General features: G+C 47.7%; 1 protein-coding gene, 1 non-coding gene and 1 pseudogene across 2 annotated transcripts in view; all 3 read left to right on the top strand.

Moving 5' to 3' along the window:
• Nucleotides 1–18,923, top strand: part of LOC126457894 (calpain-9-like) — a 1,049,120-nt gene that overhangs the window by 913,014 nt on the left and 117,183 nt on the right. The gene's annotated exons all lie outside the window — the stretch shown is intronic.
• Nucleotides 10,922–10,996, top strand: Trnat-ugu (transfer RNA threonine (anticodon UGU)). The gene has a single exon. It is a non-coding gene; the product is annotated as a tRNA-Thr (tRNA).
• Nucleotides 16,153–16,269, top strand: LOC126458903 (5S ribosomal RNA; annotated as a pseudogene).

Below are 18,923 nucleotides of genomic sequence, written 5' to 3'. Positions count from 1 at the left end.
GGCCACATGTCATCCCCACCCCCTTAGGCGTACCTGGATGCGGATACGGAGTGGCATGTGGTCAGCACACAGCTCTCCCGCCCGTTTTCAGTTTTCGGGACCGGTACCGCTACTTCTTAGCCAAGCAGATCCTGAAATGGCATCACAAGGGCTGGGTGCACCCCGGCGACCCATCCAGGTGCTCGTCAAGCCCGACAGCAATTCGGTGCTCTGACGGAAACTGGTGTTACCACAGCGGCAAGGCCATATCCAGTATACACTAACGGGAAAAAATCGTATCACCAAAAAGGAGTTGTGAGGCTTAAACTAAAGTTGGCGTGCATCTTTCTATATGTGAAAGACGAAGTCTATCCATAGTTCGCGTCAGTCGCATAAGAGTGGCCCTGGTAGCTCCACTATGAGTATGCAAATCAGGTTTGCTCTAAATACACGTTGTAACGGCCGTGAGTGTTAGTTACCTTTGAGATTGAATGATAGTTATGTTAGTCAAGAGTGCCTTTACGGGCACAATGACGTCATTACCGACACCTCTCGCTGTTTGAAAGACGTCGTGTAACAGGGCTACGAGTAACTGGATATTACTTCCAGGATAGTGCAGAAAGACTTGGGAAGGATATAGCCTCTGTACACGATTGCTGGCAGCCGTGGTTACGGGAATGTACGGTCGCAAGATAGACCAGGCTACTGTGGAAAGCCTGCCGTGTTCGGAGCACGTCTCCGGCGCATCATATTTCATCTGCAGCAGAAATTCGAGCAGCAGTTGGCACGACAGTGACGCAAAGGTTAGAAATTGATTATTTCAGACAGCTCCGAGCCAGATGCCTTGTAACGTGCATTCCGCTGACCCCAAACCACCGCCATTCGTGAGTGTCAAGCGAGAGCTCATTGTAGGGCTGGATGGGGGTCTGTTGTGTTTTCTGACGAAAACTGGAGTGATGGCCATGTGTTTGTTACAAGGAGACCAGGTTATGGCAAGCAGCTAATCTGCCAGCGGCCTCGATACGCTGGACCTCCACCTGGAGTTGTGGCATGGTGTGCGATTTCGTGTGAGAGTAGGGGTACTCTCGTGGTTACCCCAAGCATGCTGATTGCAAATTTCTACGTCAATCTGCTAATTCGACCTGTTGCGCTACCATTCATGAATAGCATTCCAGGGGGTGTCTTACAACAGGATGACGGTAGGGCAGCGTGCTCTACAGAGTGTACACATGTTGCCTTGGCCTGCGCGATCACCAGATCTGTAGAATTTCACATTTTCAGTGGCTTCTGTCGTACTTACGTTAAGCTGTGATCTTGCAATGTTAATTACTTGCATACGTTACTTAGACTAATGTATTCCCGAAATTTCATTACTCTACATTAATTATTTTTGGTGTTTTTTCGACAACGAAAAGATGACTGTAGACTCAATCCTAAGTTCTTTGAGCTGTGTTGCAGAGTGGGTTGCTCGTCATCTCTTAGTCTAGAAGTAAGGCAACCACGATTTTTGCCGTATAACGTTCAGCGAAGTTAATTCCGCTGGGCAGCTCTGCTTTCGTAGGCACAAACGCACTACTCGTAACGCTCCTTTCGAGTAGCACCAAAGAGGCAGCCGAGCTTAAGATCCCCATCAGACGCACGGATCACCATCAATAGTGCCGCACGCCCTCACATGATGGAACACTGTGGAGAGATTTGAAATTTAATCCTGGACATTGGTGCAAAAGCTACTGATCGGCAACTTCCTGCCGTCATCCCTCCTCCAGCAGCCAGCAGCACGTGGTTGTGTACCCAGTCGGTTTCCCATTCACCTACTGACCACGCCCACCGTTGCTCAACTTCGATGTTGTGCCTGGAACTCTGAGGTATCCCAAAACATAGCCACTCCTGTTCATACTCTTCTCGTTGAATAACGCAGCTAGCGCTCAGCGGGCTGTGGTGTCCATGTGGCTTCAGATGACAACCGTTCTCCTCCCACACCGCATTCCTAAGCGCTGTTCCGTCGCTCGGGTTCTTTCCAAAGTCTGTCTCTAGGAAGGGATCAATGAATCTAAATGCAAGCTGCTGATGTGCCAAGTAACATGTTAGGCAGTACGAGAATACCAGGAGACCCTCAATACTCTCACGTACAAAATAACAAAGGAGCGACCACGGCACTATCGAGGACAGCTATTGGAAGAATCGAAAAAGCCAGTGTTGTATTTGGGAAAGTGAATGCATTTCATTATATGGCAGTTTTGATCTGAGTCTGGATCTGTTCTCTTTCACTTGACTATGAGCTATATTATTCAGTCCTGACCCTGATCTGTAACACGTCTGTATCAGTGGCGAAGCTTTAGTGCTCTCTGGTAAAGTTATAGATACATCACTGATGTTTATTACAAATAAGATGTGGTCCAAGTATGGTCTCCTAAGGAACATCCGAAGCTGTAGTGTTTTAACAACAATCAAGTTCGTCCCTGTTCTGAGGCAATGTAGAGTGACTTAAAGTTTCTTACAAGAGTGAAACCAACTTCTCTGTTTTATCAGAACTTATGATAACTCTTCTTTTTGACACGAATCATATCCAGATTCTTGTTGGATATTCATTTGTCTTAACCGTATAGCACACAATATTACTGTTAATATTAGCTGAAGACCTTCGGAATTTATATATATACACTCGTGACTGAGTTTTATAAATTGATGTGTAAACACGTTATTGTGTTTATATTTGAAACTACCTGGAGAATTTAAGCTGTGTGACAAATCGTGACTCCGACCTGGAATCTTGCGTTTTTGTCACGTATAGTGCGGCCAGTGAGAGTGTAATATTCAGATACAAGAAGCTCTTCTTAGAACAGTTGAGAGGGCAGCAGGGGCAAAGATGACGTAATGTGGTGTGAGGTACCGATGACAGATAGTTTCTTAGGTACGGGTATCGTGAGACAGACCGCCTAAATTGTGGTCCTTCTCCGCGATTGGCTGGTGCGTTCGGTAGCTCCGCGCCAAATTGACAGTTTTCTGTTATTAACATTAGAGAAACTAAACAGCATATTTACTTGCATTTCAGATTAAAGCCTTTCTCAATAGAGCGCTGTCATTCCATTATTCCACAACAATAACCCGCAGAATAATAAACAACTCCTAAACGAATGGTAGAGAAGCATTTCGGAGACCTACGGATCGCACCTAAATTGGATGGCGGGCGAAGTTGCACGTCTGTAAGACTATAGCTGGTTCGACAGTATCGGAGGACAGATTTGTTGTCTGCCGCGGTATCAGTTAACACTTAATTTGCAATATCTAGTTTGTAAACGTGAGGGCTGTAATTACGGAAATACGCAGTTCATTAATTTGTTGAATAATAGAAATTATTTGTGACTCTAAAGTGGAATGTAACTGTGCAATTTCTCGTCTTCTGCTAATAAAAAGGGAGTGACATGCCGTATAACCAAACTGATTGGAAATTTCATTATTTCTGAAATAACAGTTCCTCGCTAAGAGCTACTTTCAGCCTCCAGAAAGCGGATTTACGACCTACGCGCTATTTTCTGCGCAGGGGACAACTGTAGAAGACTGCAAGTTGGTGAACATTGATTAGAACTTACGCATTCCACTAAGGGCGGTGGAAGCAAATAGGCACCTCACGTGTACTGCAGTCTTAGTACAAATGAGATCAGTGACACGTTATCTGTGGTAACACAGAGCAGGTATGATGAAGAGAAATGTTTTTGAGAGAAGCGGTTTATCATACACATGTATGTATCACACTCTCCCACTCTCTCTTTTTCAACTTGACGTAAGAGAAGCCGGCCCCTGTGGCCGAGCGGTTCTAGGCGCTACAGTCTGGAACCGCGCGACCGCTACGGTCGCAGGTTCGAATCCTGCCTCCGGCATGGATGTGTGTGATGTCCTTAGGTTTGTTAGTTTTAAGTAGTTTTAAGTTCTAGGGGACTGATGACCTCAGATGTTAAGTCCCATAGTGCTCAGAGTCATTTGAACCATTTTTTTTTTGTACCCTTATATTCATTCTAATATAATTGATTTACCGAGTATTTCAGATGGATACAGCTAGTTGTCTCCTTTAAGTTCTTTCCTTCTTCAAATAGTTATTGTGCTTCTTACGTAGTACAGCAACGGTTATAAAATTATTTGTAGAGTATTCCAGTAAGTTGCAAGCTGTCTTCAGTCAACATATACTCACCTTTGCAAATATTGAAATTTATCCAAAACAAATAATCTCACCGGACAAAATATTAGTTACTCCAGTGCGCACGCGCAGATGAGTCGTTAACCCTTTACAGACGGCGCAACGGTCGAATCATGTGCTGAACTGCGCGCGAGTCGCCCTACGGGAGTACAAGGCAGCAGCGGTCAGTGAGACATCACGTTTCAAACGGACATTGTGGGTAAACGTGGGTAAATGTATCGCTGTGACAGAGTGGCAAAAAGGGGCAATCGTGTTTCCCCCTGCCCATGGCCAAACGGTCTGTGAAGTTGCCTGGATTTGTTGGTGTTTCGCAGCAGACTGCTCAGCGTATCTATAAACAGTGGTGAAACACACGTGGCCGCGGAACACGACTTCAAAGCTGTGGTCGACGGTGGCCGGAGACGCGTTTCACGTCTTGTATTTCAAAATCGCAGCCAAACCCGACAGGAATTACTGCGTACAGGGAAAGAAGGTCAATCCCAGCCTGTTAGCGAGAGAACGTTGCAACAGGAACTTCGTGCAACGAACATTTGGAGTCGGTCACCTCACAAGAGGCCATTGTTCACAAAGGCACATCAGACGAAAACAGCAAAATTCATCGGACGTTAAGAATATGTGACTGGTTTTCCGAAGACTGCTCTACCCTATAACAAATCGAGTCGCCAGCAAAATGTCCTCACTTGAACGTCATAGAAAGTGTGTGGGGCATGTTGGAACACCGGGTAAAACACCGACATCAGCAGCCTTGCAATCTGGTGGAACAGAGCGATCAAATCCTCAGCGATTGGCTTAATCTGCATGCGGCGTACCAGAACAACCATGTGCACTCACTTACTAACCAAAACCAGGCGGTTATCAAGTCCGGGAGGGGGGGGGGCGGAATTACACGGAGTTAAATGGTCTTTGCAATGATATCTGCGGGTGTGACTTTTTTTTTTTGTCAGGTCATTTTATTCTTCTATACGTTTCAATGTAACATATATGCGTATGAGCTAACTGCACTCAAGCTCATAAATTAAGGATACTTGCAGAATGTGGTGCCACATAACGTGGCACTACACAAAACTGCCGCTAATAGTATAGGCACATAGAGAACACACACGACACAGATCTGTAAGTCCACGGTATTGGTGATAAGTTGAGAAAAACTTCCCGAAACACATGTGCTACAAAACGCCACTGTTTCCTGAGCATGTACCCCGACATCAATATGTGATATGATCATCATGCATACGTACACAGGCCGCACAACGGGTTGGCATAATGTGGATCAGGTGGTCGAGCAGCTGCTGGGGTATAGCCTCCCATTCTTGCACCAGTGCCTGTCGGAGCCCCTGAAGTGTCGTAGGGGTTTGAAGACGTGCAGCGATACGTCGACCGAGAGCAGCCCAGACGTGCTCGATGGGGTTTAGGTCTGGAGAACAGGCAGGCCACTCCATTCTGTTTCAAGGTACTCCTCGACGATGGCAGCTCGGTGGGGTAATGCGTTATCATCAAACAGGAGGAAGATGGGATCCATTATCCCTTTCAAGGACATTAAGGGGTTGGTATCTGATTCCTGGTTCACGCCAGATGAAAGCCCGGCGAGAATCACTGTTCAGACTATACCTGGACTCGTCCGTGAACATAACCTGGGACCACTGTTCCAGTGACCATATACTGTGATCTCGACACCACGCTTTATGGGCTTTCCTGTGACCAGGGGTCAGCACACAGTCATCATTAGCACGTCTGGAAACGTCTGCAAACTTACTCGCTGCCCCGTACTCTGACATCCACCAACACACCACTGCGTATGTGGACTGCTGCCAGCGCTACCGTCCGACGACCGCAGGTCAAATGCACCGCATGGTCATACCCCGAGGTGATTTAAACCCGCAAACCGCCCACCAGAGCGTTGTTTCACCATGTATCAGCATCATCCTTAATTTATGAGCATGAGTGTATATGTTCCGTCCAGCTTACTGAAGTCCGTTGTAAGTAACCTTATGACTGAAACTTCCTAGCAGATTAAAACTGTGTGCCGGACCGAGGCTCGAACTCAGAATCTTTGCCTTTTGCGGGCAAGTGCTCTACCAACTGAGCTACCCAAGCACGACTCACGACCCGTCCTCACAGCTTTACTTCCACCTGTACCTCGTCTCTTACCTTCCAAACACCACAGAAGCTCTCCTGCGAACTTTGCAGAACTAACACTCCTTCTGGTGGAAGAAAAGCGGTGATGACCGGTCTTGAGTCGTGCTTGGGTAGCTCAGTTGGTCGCTGGTTGGCGTTTGCGATGAAAAACTGAGTGGAAGGATCAGCAAACGAACTTGAACGGATGTCATGTGACGTCCGCAACGATTAAACACAACGACCAACAATGAACAAAATGAAAAAAAAGTTGGTAGAGCACTTGCCCGCGAAAGGCAAAGGTCCCGAGTTCGAGTCTCGGTCCAACACACAGTTTTAATCTGCCAGAAAGTTTCACATCAGCGCACACTCCGCTGCAGAGTGAAAATCTCATTCTGGAAACATCCCCCAGACTGTGGCAAAGCCATGTCTCCGCAATATGCTTTCTTCCAGGGGTGCTAGCACTGCCGGCCGAAGTGGCCGTGCGGTTAAAGGCGCTGCAGTCTGGAACCGCGAGACCACTACGGTCGCAGGTTCGAATCCTGCCTCGGGCATGGATGTTTGTGATGTCCTTAGGTTAGTTAGGTTTAACTAGTTCTAAGTTCTAGCGGACTAATGACCCCAGCAGTTGAGTCCCATAGTGCTCAGAGCCATTTGAACCATCTGAATTTGGTGCTAGCACTGGAAGTTTCGCAGGAGAGCTTCTGTAAAGTTTGGAAGGTAGGAGACGAAGTACAGCCGGAGTAAAGCTGTGAGGACGGGTTGTGAGTCGTGCTTGGGTAGCTCAGTTGGCTGCCAGCACGGTGGCTCAGAGTTTTCGATCAGATGGTTCCCTCCTATCTGTAATTAAAAAATATATATACACTCCTGGAAATGGAAAAAAGAACACATTGACACCGGTGTGTCAGACCCACCATACTTCCTCCGGACACTGCGAGAGGGCTGTACAAGCAATGATCACACGCACGGCACAGCGTACACACCAGGAACCGCGGTGTTGGCCGTCGAATGGCGCTAGCTGCGCAGCATTTGTGCACCGCCGCCGTCAGTGTCAGCCAGTTTGCCGTGGCATACGGAGCTCCATCGCAGTCTTTAACACTGGTAGCATGCCGCGACAGCGTGGACGTGAACCGTATGTGCAGTTGACGGACTTTGAGCGAGGGCGTATAGTGGGCATGCGGGAGGCCGGGTGGACGTACCGCCGAATTGCTCAACACGTGGGGCGTGAGGTCTCCACAGTACATCGATGTTGTCGCCAGTGGTCGGCGGAAGGTGCACGTGCCCGTCGACCTGGGACCGGACCGCAGCGGCGCACGGATGCACGCCAAGACCGTAGGATCCTACGCAGTGCCGTAGGGGACCGCACCGCCACTTCCCAGCAAATTAGGGTCACTGTTGCTCCTGGGGTATCGGCGAAGACCATTCGCAACCGTCTCCATGAAGCTGGGCTACGGTCCCGCACACCGTTAGGCTCACGCCCCAACATCGTGCAGCCCGCCTCCAGTGGTGTCGCGACAGGCGTGAATGGAGGGACGAATGGAGACGTGTCGTCTTCAGCGATGAGAGTCGCTTCTGCCTTGGTGCCAATGATGGTCGTATGCGTGTTTGGCGCCGTGCAGGTGAGCGCCACAATCAGGACTGCATACGACCGAGGCACACAGGGCCAACACCCGGCATCATGGTGTGGGGAGCGATCTCCTACACTGGCCGTACACCACTGGTGATCGTCGAGGGGACACTGAATAGTGCACGGTACATCCAAACCGTCATCGAGCCCATCGTTCTACCATTCCTAGACCGGCAAGGGAACTTGCAGTTCCAACAGGACAATGCACGTCCGCATGTATCCCGTGCCACCCAACGTGCTCTAGAAGGTGTAAGTCAACTACCCTGGCCAGCAAGATCTCCGGATCTGTCCCCCATTGAGCATGTTTGGGACTGGATGAAGCGTCGTCTCACGCGGTCTGCACGTCCAGCACGAACGCTGGTCCAACTGAGGCGCCAGGTGGAAATGGCATGGCAAGCCGTTCCACAGGACTACATCCAGCATCCCTACGATCGTCTCCATGGGAGAATAGCAGCCTGCATTGCTGCGAAAGGTGGATATACACTGTACTAGTGCCGACATTGTGCATGCTCTGTTGCCTGTGTCTATGTGCCTGTGGTTCTGTCAGTGTGATCATGTGATGTATCTGACCCCAGGAATGTGTCAATAAAGTTTCCCCTTCCTGGGACAATGAATTCACGGTGTTCTTATTTCAATTTCCAGGAGTGTATATATAAAAAAATAAAATAAAAACTAAGTTAATGGCTCAAGGATGGACTTGAGCAAGCGACATGGGACGTCCGCCCTGAACCAACAGAACGAAAAATAACGAACAAAATGAGATCAGCAAAATGTTGGGTGGGCACTTGCCCGCGAAAGGAGTAGGTCCCGAGTTCGAGTCTCGGTGCGGCACACAGTTTTATTGTGCCAGGAAGTTTCTGATTGGCGCACACTCCGCTGCAGAGTAAAAATCTCATTCTGGAAAACTTATCACTTTTTAAAATTCATGGTTTGTGTGCTGTTTATGAATTACACGACACTCGAGACACACGGTAAACATTTAGAGCAGAAATCTAGTATACAGTATAATATACACATTTTTTCGTGACACTCCGGTGACTGTCACAAGTCACATTTAATTATGATCCTATTTACAATTTTGTTACTTTAGATTCTTCGATCTTCTGACATATGTGTATTTATGGGAATTAGCATATGTTGCGTATGAACTCTCTTAAGGTTTGTAGCCGGCCGCGGTGACCGAGCGGTTCTAGGGGCTTCAGTCCGAAGGTTCGAACCCTGCCTCGGGCATGGATGTATGTGATGTCCTAGGTTAGTTAGGTTTAAGTAGTTCTACGTCTAGGGGACTGATGACGTCAGATGTTAAGTCCCATAGTGCTCAGAGGCATTGGAACCATTCTTTTAAGGTTTGTACTTCTTCCGTCCTGGTGTTCCTCATTATGCCTGGGATGCCTGTCTTCAGCCAATATTCTGCACGTAATACTCGATAGTTATGTCTATGCACCATGCACGGTACCTCCACTGAACGCACCATGTACAGTGCCTCCACTGACGTGGTGCCGAAAGCCCCTCATAGTTGCAGAAGTACACCCCTCTACACACGCCTTCCAACCTAGGCGTTAGCTGTTGTGCAGAGTCGATGTACCCACAAGCTGACAGCAGAACACTGACTCGATGGCAGTGGACAGGCAAGTTCTAATTGTACAAGTCGCAATCAAAAACTTTCCGTTTGAGGGTATTGTTGCAGTATAATGCAACGTGTTGGCGATGCCTTTGCGGGTATATAAGCAGTAACATCTAGGCGGGGTATTAGTGTGGCACTCGTGACTTTCCGACGTGAGTGCAGTAAATGCGGAAAAGTGAACTATGGCGACGTTATTAGCACATGCTTCCGAACAGCAGCAGTATGCTCTTATTCTTCCCTTGGATGGCGAATTACAAACTCCGGTATACGTCCATCAGAGAATAAAGTATGTGTATGGGGCAGAATGTCTGTCGAAAACCACCGTTGCGGAATGGTGCGCCAAGTTTCATGCTATATGCTTATATGGATATGGTGTCTGTTCTTTCGGACATGTCCGAAAGAACACAGACCATTTCCATATAAGTATATAGTTCTGGCAATAGTGACCATGACCTTCCTTTTCTGTGCGCGTCGGCCGGAGTGGCCGAGCGGTTCTAGGCGCTACGGTCGCAAGTTCGAATCCTGCATCGGGGATGGATGCGTGTGATGTCCTTCGGTTAGTTAGGTTCGAAGTTCTACGGGACTGATGACCTCAGATGTTAAGTCCCATAGTGCTCAGAGCCATTTGAAACATTTTTTTCTTCTCTGCGGATGCGTACGTACTACCCAAACTCTTACGGGACGTGGTAAGAATGTCTTCCACGAGTAATGAGTGTGTTGGGTAGGGACACTACGAATGTAGTGTGTAAGTAGGCTGTTTATGTTTTCTTATTGGCAACGTTACGTAGCGCTCAATATGAAAATCACTGGCTGTGCTGTGTGCAGTCTGTCGCTAGTTTGCATTGTTGTCTGCCATTGTAGTGTTGGGCAGCGGCAGCTGGATGTGAACAGCGCGTAGCGTTGCGCAGTTGGAGGTGAGCCGCCAGCAGTGGTGGATGTGGGGAGAGAGATGGCGGAGTTTTGTAATTTTTCATGAACTGATATATTTATATATGATGATATCAAGGTAAATACATTGTTTGTTCTCTATTAATATCTTTCATTTGCTAACTATCCCTATCAGTAGTTAGTGCCTTCAGTAGTTTGAATCCTTTATTTAGCTGGCAGTAGTGGCGCTCGCTGTATTGCAGTAGCTTGAGCAGCGAAGATTTTTGTGAGGTAAGTGATTTGTGAAAGGTATAGTTTAATGTTTGTCAGGGCCATTCTTTAGTAGGAAATTTTGAAAGTCAGATTGCGTTGCGCTAAAAATATTGTGTGTCAGGTTAAGCACAGTCCTGTATAATTGTTCAAAGGGGACGTTTCATAAGTGTGTGGACGTATAAGGTGAGAATGTGGGTCACGCAGGAGGCGTACGCGAGGTAGTCCCTGCAGTAGCACTATCCTCTGTGCCCTCGGTGGCTCAGATGGATAGAGCGTCTGCCATGTAAGCAGAAGATCCCGGATTCGAGTCCCGGTTGGGGCACACATTTTCACCTGTCCCCGTTGGTATATAACAACGCCTGTCAGCAGCTGAAGGTATTAATATATAATTCTAAAGTTCCATGCTGGTCGCGGTTCGACACAAGACGCCGGTCGACCTCGGAAGCCTGCCTCATCCATTACGGACAAATGAGAGATTCTCGAGCACCAGCTTTATAGCCCTGATCTCTCTCCAGGTGATTATCACGTCTCTCATCCCATGTAGGCTTTCACGGCCGGCGTCTTCATCAGTAAAAACTTCCGGGCTAAGTTGCCGTGGTCGATCTGTAGAACTTCTTCTTCCTGACGTTTCGTTCTCAACTACGGAGAACATCTTCCGAGGTGAGTCGACGACAGGACACGGTGTTTTACCAAACGGGTATCGTCAACGTGGTGCGTCGGTGGGACGATTGCCTCAAGGCTCACGGCGATTTTCGTTGACTGGCTTGCTGATTCTGGACTGATCCTTGGAAAGGAAACTTTCTGGATAGCCCCTTGTAGTACCAGTGATTCGGATTCCTTGACCAGCCCGAGCATCGACATGGAGGAAAGATCAGAGATTCTCGGGCTTCATAGCACGGCCGCAGCTTGCTTGCCAGGAGTGTACCGCCGCAGCCGTAGCCATCCCACGTGTGGCCTGTGTTACTTTTTCGATTCGGATTGCACCCTGGATTGTCTGTAGCTACTTGATTCCGACGACTTTCACTGCTCTGTGGAATTTATTTTTGGCTAGCCTTTCATATCATAATCTCTGACCAGTCTCTGAGTAACTGTAAATGCGAGATGTCATAGACTGTGACCCAGTTTTGCAGAGTAACATAGGAAAGTAGTGGTGGGTAATGTGAATTTAACTGCGTTGATCTTGGAAAGTTTATGCAGTAACTTGCATGCCACTTCAGTAGCTGTTTTAATGTGCTGGTTAAAGCTTAATTTCTGGTCCAGGTATATGTCCATGCACCTTGTAACCACATTTCCTTGTAACCACATTTCTTTTTTATGTTATTTCCATGTTGTTCAAGAGTAGGTTTCCCTTACAAATTCCGTTTCAACATACTACAGGGTTTTCTATTTGCTGCAGTGTCAAGTCTGTTCGTAGCACACCAACTGTTTGTGGTTTGCCTGTCACAAGGAAGAGATCGCCAGCATACACGACTACTTCTGTCCGGTCGTCTCCTTGTTTTACGAGAGGTTCAGTGGCGATGTCACTGATGGTATGTAAATACAGATAAATAAAATTCGTAATACTGACATTATTCTGTAATATTTAAAGAAAAATTAATTATCATTGGATATACTCGGGGATACTCGCATCGGCGGGGGCTATTTTTCCTGGAAAGAACTTATTATTGCAGATTCCATATTTTTAGGTTTCCTGAAAGCAGTTGACACTTCGCCACGCTGCAGACTGTTGACGAAGTTACGATCATATGGAACATATTTCCAGATATGTGAGCGGCTCGAAGACTTCTTAAGTAATAGAAATTAATTATTATTGGATATACTCGGGGATACTTCGGGAACTCAAACAGAAATCCCTCGAGGGAAGGCGAAGTTATTTTCGAGGGACACTGCTGAGAAAACTCAGAGAAACGGCATTTGAACCTCACTGCATAACGATTCTACTTCAGCCAATATACACTGAAGCGCCAAAGAAACTCGTATCGTCGGGGGCTATTTTTCCTGGAAAGAACTTATTATTGCAGATTCCATACTTTTAGGTTTCCTGAAAATACAGGGATATGAAAACAGGTAAAATACGACACTGCGGTCGGGAACGCCTATATCACTCAATAAGTGTCTGGCGCAGTTGTTAGATCGGTTACTGCTGCTACGGTGACAGGTTATCAAGATTTAAGTGAGTTTGAACGTAGTGTTATAGTCAGCGCACGAGTGATGGGACACAGCATCTCCGAGGTAGCGATGAAGTAGCGATTTCCCCGTAGGTCCATTTCACGAGTGTACCGTGAATATCAGGAATCCGGTAAAACATCAAATCTCCGACATCGCTGCGGCCGGAAAAAGATCCTGCAAGGACGGGACCAACGACGACTGAAGAGAATTGTTCAACGTGACAGAAGCGCAGCTCTTCCGCGAATTGCTGCAGATTTCATTGCTGGGCCATCAGCAAGGGACAGCGGGCGAACCATTCAACGAAACACCATCGATATAGGCTTTCGGAGTCGAAGGCCAACTCGTGTACCCTTGATAACTGCACGGTACAAAGCTTTACGCCTCGCCTGGGCCCATCAACACCAATATTGGACTGTTGATCACTGTGGCCGGCCGGGTTGGCCGAATGGTTCTAGGCACTACAGTTTGGAACCGCGCGACCGCTGCGGTCGCAGGTTCGAATCCTGCCTCGGTCATGGATGTGTGTGATGTCCTTAGGTTAGTTAGGATTCAGTAGTTCTAATTTCTAACGGACTGATGACCTCAGAAGTCAAGTCCCATACTGCTCAGAGCCATTTGTTGATGACTGTAAACATCTTGTCTGGTCGGACGAGTCTCGTTTCAAATTGTATCGAGAGAATGGACGTATACGGGTATGGAGACAAACTCACGAATCCATGGACCCTGCATGACAGAAGGGCACTGTTCAGGCCGGCGGAGACTCTGTAATGGTGTGGGGCGTGTGCAGTCTGAGTGTTATTGGACCCTGATACGTCTAGATACGACTGTGACAGGCGACACGTACTTGCATCCTGTCTGATCACCTGCATCCATTCATGTCCACTGTGCATTCCGACTGGCAATTACAGAAGACTTCATCGATATAGGCTTTCGAAGCCGAAGGCCCACTCGTGTAAGCTTAATGACTGCGCGACACAAAGCTTTACGCGTCACCTTGGCCCGTTAACACCTACTTTGGACTGTTGATGACTGGAAACGTGTTGCCTGGTCCGACGAGTCTCGTTTCAAAGTGTATCGAGCGGATGGACGTGTACGGGTATGGAGACAACCTCATGAATCCATGGACCATGCATGTTAGCAGGGGACTGTTCAAGCTGATGGAGGCTTTGTAATGGAGTGGGGCGAGTGCACTTGAAGTGATGTGAGACCCATGATACGTGTAGATACGATTCTGATCGGTGACAGCTAAGTAAGGTTCAAATGGTTGAAATGGCCCTGAGCACTATGGGACTTAACTTCTGAGGTCATCAGTCCCCTAGAACTTAGAACTACTTAAACCTAACTAACCTAAGGACATCACACACATCTATGCCCGAGGCAGGATACGAACCTGCTACCGTAGCGGTCGCGCGTTTCCAGACTGTAGCGCCTAGAAGCGCTCGGCCACAGCTAAGTAAGCATCCTGTCTGATCACCTGCATCCATCCGAGTCCACTGTGCATTCTGACGGACTTGGGCAATTCCAGCAGGGCAATTCGACACCCCACTCGTTCAGAGTTGCTACAGAGTGGCTCCAGGAACACTTCTGGGTTTAAACACTTCCGCTGGTAAACAAACTGCCCAGACATGAACGTTATTGAGCATATGTGGGATGCCTTGCAACCAGCTGTTCAGAAGAGATCTCCACCCCGTCGTACTCTTACGGATTTATGGGCATCCCTGCTGGATTCATGGTGTCAGTTCCCTCCAGCACTACTTCAGACATTAGTCGAATCCTACACGATATTAGGCAGGTATAACAGTTTCTTTGGCTCTTCAGTGTAGGACGCTAGTGAGACCTATTCTTGAATACTGCTCGAATGCCTGGAATCAACAGCAGGTGGGATAAAGGGGGACAGTGAAGTAATTCCGAGGCGGGCAGCTATATTTGTTACTTACAGGTTCGAATAAAAATGCAGTTGTTACAGAAATGCTTCCGGAACTCAAACAGGAATCCCTCGAGGGAGGGTGAAGTTATTTTCGAGGGACACTGCTGAGAAAGAGAACCAGCACTTTAAGCTGACTGCAGTACGATTTTACTGTGATGACATACATTTTGCGTAAGGGCCATGAAGATAAGATACTAAAAATTGGAACTAATACGGAGACATAAAGACAATCGTTTTTCCCTCGCTCTTTTTGCCGGTGGAACAGGAAAGGTAATGACTAGTAGTGGTATAGGGTACCCTCCGCCACGCACCGTATGGTGTACATCTAAATGCACTACGAATAACCTCATCCTGGCGGAGCTCTGGCCACGGGCTCGTGAGCGCTGAGTGTGGGAGGCAGGCGGCTGGGTTGGGCCGCGTGTGTGAGGGGCGTGGCGCGGCGCGGCGCCTGTGTGAACCCCGGCTGCCACCGTGCAGCCGCCGCTTATGAATTATTTACGGGCAGACAGCGCGTGTCACAGCCTGCCCGCGTCTGAACGCTCCGCGGCAAGCCGGCCGGCGTCTGGCACGCGCCCCCTCAACTCTACACTCTGCAGTTTACATGGGTAACAATTCACTATACACTCTGCAGTCTACATGGGTAACAATTCACTAGACGCCTTTCTAAGAGAGAGTCTCCACTCATTCCTATGTGAGCGTAGACCACAAGGGCCTCAAATTCAACGAAATGGTTCAAAAATGGTTCAAATGGCTCTGAGCACTATGCGACTTAACTTCTGAGGTCATCAGTCGCCTAGAACTTAGAACTAAGTAAACCTAACTAACTTAAGGACAGCACACACATCCATGCCCGAGGCAGGATTCGAACCTGCGACCGTAGCGGTCACGCGGTTTCAGACTGAAGCGCCTAGAACCGCTCGGCCAAACCGGCCGGCAACTAAATGGTTGCGACGGCTATTATCAGATATACATCCCTGGTAAACTAATAAGACATGGTACTGACCCCCTACGGTTCACAAAATGGGTCAAAAAGCTGTTGTTGATGGAACGAAATTACATACCAAATTTCAGGAAAAGAAAACCCCCCACGATTGACGATGTTTTCACTGAACCTCGAGACATAGTGCTGACGTATATGCGAGATGCTTTTCATAGTTTCCACAACGAAACTCTGTCTCGAAATATGAAAGAATACCCTAAGATATTCTGCTCATATGTAAAATACACCAGTGGCAAGACACAATCAGTACCTTCCCCGCATTTAGTTTCCTTTCACAGCATGCTCATATAGTAGTTTCATATTTAGCAGTAATACACAACCTCTCGCTCGACGAAAGATCCGTGTTAGAAAACTGAATGAATGGAGAGGTTACACTAATACTGGCAACGGCCTTGCCGCAGTGGATACACCGGTTCCCGTGAGATCACCGAAGTTAAGCACTGACGGGCGTGGTCGGCACTTGGATGGGTGACCATCCAGCCGCCATGCGCTGTTGCCATTTTTCGGGGTGCACTCAGCCTCGTGATGCTAAATGAAGAGCTACTCGACCGAGTAGTAGCGGCTCCGGTCAAAGAAAACCATCGTAACGACCGGGAGAGCGGTGTGCTGACCACATGCCTCTCCTATCCGGATGACACGGCGGTCGGATGGTCGCGATGGGTCACTTGTGGCCTGAAGACGGAGTGCTAGTCACACTAATACTCAACAAAGGAAACAGGAGTAATCTGTTTAATTGTAATCCCACAACACTGATGTCGGATTTTTAGCAGCTTTTTGGAATGCATACTGTGTTCTAGCATTATGAATTACCTCGAAGAAAACGACTTATTGACAAATAGCCAATAAGGATTCATAAAATATCGATCTTGTGAAACACAGCTGGTTCTTTATTCACTTGAAGTAAAGAGTGATGTCGGCAGGGGACCTCTAATTCATTCCATATTTTTAGGTTTCCAGAAGGCTTTCAGCACCGTTCCTCACAAGCGATTTCCAATGAAATTGCGTGCCTATGGAGTAGCGCATCAGTTGTGGGGCTGGATTTGTGATTTCCTGTCTAAAAGGTAACAGTTCGTAGTAACTAACGGACAGTCAGCGACTACAACAGAAGGATGTGTTATAAGTATCTGCTGTTCCCGATCTACACTGAAGAGCCAGAGACACTGTTGCCCTTGCCTAATATCGCGTAGGGCCCCCGCAAGTACGCAGAAGCGCCGCAACACGGTGTGGCAGGGACTCGACCAATGTCTTAAGTAGTGCTGGAGGAAACTGGCACCATGAATTCTTCAGGGCTGTCCATAAATCCGTCCAACACTCAGAGTGCACAGCCCTTTACCATTACAGAGCTTCAACCAGCTTGAGCAGTCCCCTGCTGGGATGCAGGGTCCATGGATTCGTGAGGTTGTCTCCATACCCGTATACGTCCATGCGCTCGATACAATTTGAAAAGAGACTCGTTAGACCAGGCAACATGTTTCCAGTGATCAACAGTCCAATGTTGGCGTTGAAGGGCCCAGACGAGGCGTAAAGCTTTGTGTCGTGCAGTTACCAAGGGTATACGAGTGGACCTTCGGCTCCGAAAGCCCATATCGATGATGTTTCGTTGAATGTTTCGCCCCCTGACATTTGTTGATGGCCCAGCATTGAAATCTGAAGCAATTCACGGAAGAGTTGCGCTTCTGTCACGTTGAATGATTCTCTTCAGTCGCCGTTGGTCCCGTTCTTGCAGTATCTTTTTCCGGCCTTAGCGATGTCGGAGATTTGATGTTTTACCGGATTCCTGACATTCAAGGTACACTGGTGAAATGGTCGTACGGGAAAATCCCCACTTAATCGCTACTTCGGAGATGGTGAGTTCCATCGCTCGTGTGCTGACTATAGCATCACGTTCAAACTCATTTAACTCTTGATAACCTGCCATTGTACCAGCAGTAACCGCCGATCTAACAACTGCACCAGACATTTGTCTTATATAGGCGTTGGCGACCGCAGCGCCGTATTCTGCCTGTATAAATGTCTCTGTATTTGAATACGCATTCTATACCAGTTTCTTTGGCGCTTCAGTGTATATAGCTCTGCTACAACTTTATTCGCAACAAGCGAAACACACAGTATCCACGTACATCACTGAATGCCCTCGCAACATTGTATCATTGTAGGACACGCAATTCAAGAGACATCACATCATAAACATTGAAATGCGTGAAAAACTTGCATTTGCTTAAAAATGCGCGTAAATTACCGGGACTAAATTCATCCAATGTTTCATAATGAGAGGACTTACCGAGATATAATTTCGAAATTTTCTAAACGTTTTTTCACTTACGTACATTGCGGTTATCGTCCGCAAGGGACCCAACTTTATAGGAAAGACGTTCGGACTTTGCGCTACAGGATTTGAGTAGATAGTAGTGTTAATGTCGTGATATGACATTAGGCGCCGGTAGTGGTACGGCGACGTAAACTTGAAACACAAGCATCAGCGTGCAATGTACGCTGAAGCGCCAAAGAAACTCGTACAGGTATGCGTATTCAAATACAGAGATATGTAAACAGGCAGAATACGGCGCTGCGGTCGCCAACGCCTATATAAGACAAGTGTCTGGCGCAGTTGTTAGATCGGTGGTTACTGCTGGTACAATGGCAGGTTATCAAGATTTAAGTGAACGTGGTGTTATAGTCGGCGCACGAGCGATGCAACACATCGCGGAGGTGATGATGAAGTGCGTATTTTCCCGTACGACCATTTCACGAGTGTACCGTGAATATCAGGAATCCGGTAAAACATCAAATCTCCGACATCGCTGCCAAAAACGCTGTCAGAAACGGGACCAACAACGACTGAAAGGAATCGTTCAACGTGACAGAAGTGGAACCCATAGGCAGTTTGATGCAGATTTCAACGCTGGGCCATCAACGAGTGTCAGCGTGCGAACCATTCAACGAAACATCATCGATATGGCCTTTCGAAGCCGAAGACCTACACGTGAAAGCTTGATGACTGCACGACACAAAGCTTTACGCCTCGCCTGGGCCCGTTAACACCGATTTTTGACTGTTGAGGACTGGAAACATGTTGCCTGGTCGGACGAGTCTCGTTTCAGATTGTATCTAGCGGATGGACGTGTACGGGTATGGAGACAACTTCATGAATCC

This window comes from Schistocerca serialis, chromosome 2 (genome assembly GCF_023864345.2).
Source record: "Schistocerca serialis cubense isolate TAMUIC-IGC-003099 chromosome 2, iqSchSeri2.2, whole genome shotgun sequence".
Taxonomy (NCBI): domain Eukaryota; kingdom Metazoa; phylum Arthropoda; class Insecta; order Orthoptera; family Acrididae; genus Schistocerca; species Schistocerca serialis.
This window is presented reverse-complemented; position numbering and strand designations above follow the sequence as displayed.